Below are 5,816 nucleotides of genomic sequence, written 5' to 3' on the forward strand. Positions count from 1 at the left end.
AAACCGCTCAGGGCAATTGCTTTTGTCTGACTTGTAGACTGTCCTTTCAATTCTTTTCCTCTTTCGCATGTCAGCGACAATGCAGGTGTTGGTCTTGTTCTGACAGGTTGCATATGTTTGCTCTCAGGATGTCCTTCGTTTGCCCAGAAAAGTGGCCAAATGGAGGTGGACTGTCCTCAGTTCCCTTTGAGATACAGTATACAAGATAAGATGAATGATAGTCTCTCGTGAGTGTTATATGGCCAGCACATGCACGATTTGGCTGGTCTTAAGATAAGGTGAATAGAAAAGTTTCCTCTGTCCTCTAGGAAAACCCCCTTTTAGACAAGACAAGTAGGCCTACTTTAGTCCATCATAGATGGATCGACTGGAAGCCTCAATGATGCCTTTCATTTCCCATTCTCATACTGTATTCTATATCTGTGCCCCACTATAGTCTAACAGTGGGCCTCTGACTGATGAGAAGATCCAGGACCATGACAACAGCGTGAGTCCTAATGAGCTACTAACAACAATGGGCTTAGGTGTGACTTCAATTACTGGTCATCACCTGCCGCTGAGCTGACACAACAAAAGGCCTAAGTACAGTATGTCAATAGAATAGCTCACGAGAAGGTGTGAACAACACAACAATAGCTTAAAGGGAATCTACAGAGTATTCAACACCTAGTCCTTGTTAGTTTTTTTTAACCCCAACCAGATACCTGTACTTCTCCTAATAGAGAGGGAAAGTGGTAAGCAGAGAGTGAATCTGGATATTTGGCATAAAGAGGGAATGGAATACATTTCTAAAAAGCTTATTTTAATATAATTCACCCAAATACAGAACTAATCACTGCTAATATAACGTAATCATAGGAGGCAAGATAAACTTCCTCTTTAAATCTGACTCAATGAAACAAGTCAATGTATCAACATGCCCATTCCAGGTCCATTCTGTTCCATTTCCAGGAAATTTAAGTGAATGTCAACTCATGACATGGAAAAATCCTCATATAGCAATACATTCTCCTCTAGTTGATAAAGAACCAAAACAATTGTTACCAGAAATCTTAAATCAAAGTTTTAAAACTATACAGTGGCTTGCGAAAGTATTCACCCCCTTGGCATTCTTCCTATTTTGTTGCCTTACAGCATGAAATGCCTTACAGCATTTTTTTTTTGGGGGGGGGGGGGTTGTATCATTTGATTTACCCAACATGCCTACCATTTTGAAGATGCTCCAGCTCCTTCAAGTTGGATGGGTTCCACTGGTGTACAGCAATCTTTAAGTCATACCACAGATTCTCAATTGGATTGAGGTCTGGGCTTTGACTAGGCCATTCCAAGACATTTAAATGTTTCCCCTTAAACCACTCAAGTGTTGCTTTAGCAGTATGCTTAGGGCCATTGTCCTGCTGGAAGGTGAACCTCCGTCCCAATCTCAAATCGCTGGAAGACTGAAACAGGTTTCCCTCAAGAAATTCCCTGTATTTAGCGCCATCCATCATTCCTTCAATTCTGACCAGTTTCCCAGTCCTTGCCGATGAAAAACATCCCCACAGCATGATGCTGTTCTCGGGGTGATGAGAGGTGTTGGGTTTGCGCCAGACATAGCGTTTTCCTTGATGGCCAAAAAGCTCAATTTTAGTCTTATCTGACCAGAGTACCTTCTTCAATATGTTTGGGGAGTCTCCCACATGCTTTTTGGCAAACACAAAACGTGTTTGCTTATTTTTTTCTTTAAGCAATGGCTTTTTTTCTGGCCACTCTTCCGTAAAGCCCAGCTCTGTGGAGTGTATGGCTTAAAGTGGTCCTATGGACAGATACTTCAATCTCCGCTGGGGAGCTTTGCAGCTCCTTCAGGGTTATCTTTGGTCTCTTTGTTGCCTCTCTGATTAATGCCCTCCTTGCTTGGTCCGTGAGGTTTGGTGGGCGGCCCTCTCTTGGCAGGTTTGTGTGGTGCCATATTCTTTCCATTTTTTAAATAATGGATTTAATGGTGCTCCGTGGGATATTAAAAGTTTCAGATATTTTTTTATAACCCAACCCTGATCTGTACTTCTGCACAACTTTGTCCCTGACCTGTTTGGAGAGCTCCTTGGTCTTCATGGTGCCGCTTGCTTGGTGGTGTCCCTTGCTTAGTGGTGTTGCAGACTCTGGGGCCTTTCAGAACAGGTGTATATATACTGAGATCATGTGACACATAGATTGCACACATGTGACACTTAGATTGCACACAGGTGGACTTTATTTAACTAATTATGTGACTTCTGAAGGTAATTGGTTGCACCAGATCTTATTTAGGGGCTTCATAGCAAAGGGGGTGAATACATATGCACGCACCACTTTTCCGTTATTTATTTTGTATAATTATTTGAAACAAGTAATTTTTTTCATTTCACTTCACCAATTTTGACTATTTTGTGTATGTCCATTACATTAAATCCAAATAAAAATCCATTTAAATTACAGGTTGTAATGCAACAAAATAGGAAAAACGCCAAGCGGGATGAATACTTTTGCAAGGCACTGTATGTTATTTTGGTGTGAAGAATCACAAAGCACCAGACATTGAAAAAGGCAGCGGAGAGGAGTCAATTGAAAACAAACGCATAACCTTCTCTATCCCCCCCGAGCTCCCATTCTTCCCAGGTAATGGGATTTAGAGGGACACAACCCCAAATGGAGAGATGTAAGCAAAGCGTACATTTTATCAAGCTCTCCCACCCACTCCTCAGCTATCAACCCCTCCCCTCCCTTCAGCCCTCATCCCTCCTCCTAGCTCTTTGTCCTTTGTCATTACTCTTATCAGCTACACTCTATCATTCTTTTTATAGAGAAGTGGCGCTGAAACCGCTTGCAAATGTAAGTATGTCTTTGTTAGTGTCTCGGCGGTGGGCTGGTGTCCCGCCCCTCTGCTCCCTCCTGGGTGTGCTCTGATTGACGGCCCTCTGCTGGGTGAGTGACAGGCCGCGTTCGTTAGGCTGTGACGGACAGGCCGACAGCTGGGGGACTGAATGACTGCTGGTGGTGCTGGTTGGGCCCTCTGCTGCGTTGGACGTTGGGGGCCGCTGGCCCGCTCCACCACCACCACCCCTGTGGGGCCTCACTGGGCCCCTAGGACCCCCAGCCTGCCCAGCAAGTGTAGTTCCCCGGCAGGCTTGCTGTGCGAGAGCAGCTCGTTAGCTGTTAACTGGCAACACCCTGCCTCTCCTCCTCAGTGACAGGGGGACTCAGCATGGTATGTTGGTCCAGGTGGCCCCCAACACGCATATGCAAGTCAACGTGCCATGCTGCCCAGGAGAGTACATCATTAATTCATTAAAGTCAGAAATAGCACTGTAGACACCGAATGACATATTATAGAAAAAGTGGTTATAGTGAACTCCCACAGACAGACATACAGTATCTTCTTCTATATTACAGTAGCTACTGAGGAACGTGTGACATGGGAGTACTTTTTTCTACATGCTGCAAGATTTCCAATTATTATTATCGGAAAGTAACCATCCACAATATAAGAGGGATTAAACGTATTGCTAATGCACACTCTTTGTGCCAAATAATTCCACTGCTACTCTTGGTGCATGGCATGACATGAAACGCAACATAAAAACAAGTGTTTCATCGTTCATAATTATACAATATGTTGATCAAAATAATGAATGCTTGTTTTGTAAAATAGTTAGGAAATGGATGTGAGGGAAGAAAGCAACTCCTAAAATGTAACAAACTGAAGTTCATGCAGCTACAGTATTATTTAACTATAGCCTCACAGCTAGCATCTAATGAGCTTGTAGGGCATCTGTGACGTGACATCTACATTTCGGTCTATTTGTAAAACAAAGGCTACAAGGAAGCCGGGGGCACTGGTTCTCTGTGTTTCAACCCCCTGATAACAATGGAAAGCAGGCGCTGGTGGGAGGCAGTGCTCTCATGGAAATGAGCAACCAAACCAACAATGTGCCTCCTAATCTCTTCAGAGAGGGGAATCAGTTACACAGCAGTATGCACCTCTCAATGCTTTTCATTAGAACCAGCGTGCTATTGAAACACTAACCCCCACCTACTCCCCGCTACTCCCCCCCATCTCAACCCCCCTAATGTGTAGCCACAGGCTCTCCTCACACATGGCCCAGATACAAGGTAGCCCCTCCAACAGTAAGGGGGGATCTAGACAGTGGGACAGGGGGTTAGTATGGGGGGGCTAGGCCTCAAAGCATGGGATTAGAGTTAATGTGCCCTCCCTGGGTTATAATCTCTTCAGAGGGGGACTTTGTTTGAGGGCTTGAGGGCAGTAAAATAAGTATCTATTACAGAAACTCCCCTCTTATCCCACACTCCAACAACCTCCCGCTCTTCAAAAATGAAGCACAAAAACACTTGCCTCTGTTCCCCCATGTCTTCTGAAATCCAAAAGCAAGTGCTGCTGCCCTTTTCAGCTAATCTGGAGTTAAGGGCTAAAGCCTTATGGAGAGTAACCCCGACCCATATTTACTCCATCTGTAGCCTGCAAAGTGAGGAGGTTGATGTAGATCAAAGGAGGCTTAGAAAATAAGTGAGGATATTACCATGAAAAGAAGAAAAAATAGCGTTCTCACAAGTTTCATTTCTTGATGTTGGGGAGTCATAATGTGAGAGCTGAACTATGGGGTCCAAAGCTGAGGATTTAATGAAATGTAATCTTGTTAGTATACCCGTGTATAAAGAAAAATCTTGATATTATTATCCATCGACTAAATCTTAAGACCATCCCAACCACAGGAGGCTGCTGAGGCAGGATAGCTCATATTAATGGCCGTAACGTAGCCAATGGAATGGCATCAAACACATGGAAACCATGTGTTTGATGTATATGATACCATCCCACTGATTCTGCTCCAGCCAATACCACGAGCCCGTCCTCCCCAATTAAAAGGTGCCACCAACCTCCTGTGATCCCAACAGCTGATATGAAGTGCCCATTTAACCAAGTTAACTTGGTAAAACTCCACCTACTGTGACTGTCATATAGATTAAAAAGTACACACAAAATTAGTAGCACAACATGGCAGTTTAATATCAAAATATCAAAAATATAAATAATGTGCAAAACAAAACAAGCTTGAACAGAGGCAGGTTCAAATTGAGGCAACACAGGCAAAGCCATGGCACATCAACTAACTTGTTTCACAATTGAATAAGGCACTTCATTATGAACTGACTATTCTTTGCCAGTACTCTGGTATTGTTTTGTCTTTCAATAGAAATACAATGTGAAATATAATGTGAAATACAGTATGGAAAATGTATGCACTCACTAACTGTAAGTCGCTCTGGATAAGAGCGTCTGCTAAATGACAAAAAAAATAAAAATACAGAGGGTGAACCAATACAAAACATCGTCCCTTGTTTAGTCCTTCAATAGAAATACAATGTGAAATACAATGTGAAATACAATGTGAATACTGAGAGTGAACCAATAGAAAACATTGTCCCTTGTTTAGTCCTTCAATAGAAATACAATGTGAATACTGAGAGTGAACCAATAGAAAACATTGTCCCTTATGACAATCAACCAACTGACAATGTAATAGTGCAATCATCAACATCTAAACATGGCACTTCAAATCTGGAATGTCAGAACGGCTTGGCAACGAGAAATTTGGGCGCTGTCTTAACACAGTGTGAGGAAAAGGCAAGTAAAATTCAAATACAAACTCAATTGAAAGAGCAAGAAAACAAATGCAGCATGCAAAATAGCTCCATATGTAATGTGGTCCTCTGTAGCTCAATTGGTAGAGCATGGCTTTTGTAACGCCAGGGTAGTGGGTTCGATCCCCGGGACCACCCAT

The sequence above is a fragment of the Coregonus clupeaformis genome, chromosome 30 (genome assembly GCF_020615455.1).
Source record: "Coregonus clupeaformis isolate EN_2021a chromosome 30, ASM2061545v1, whole genome shotgun sequence".
NCBI classification, from domain to species: Eukaryota; Metazoa; Chordata; class Actinopteri; order Salmoniformes; family Salmonidae; genus Coregonus; species Coregonus clupeaformis.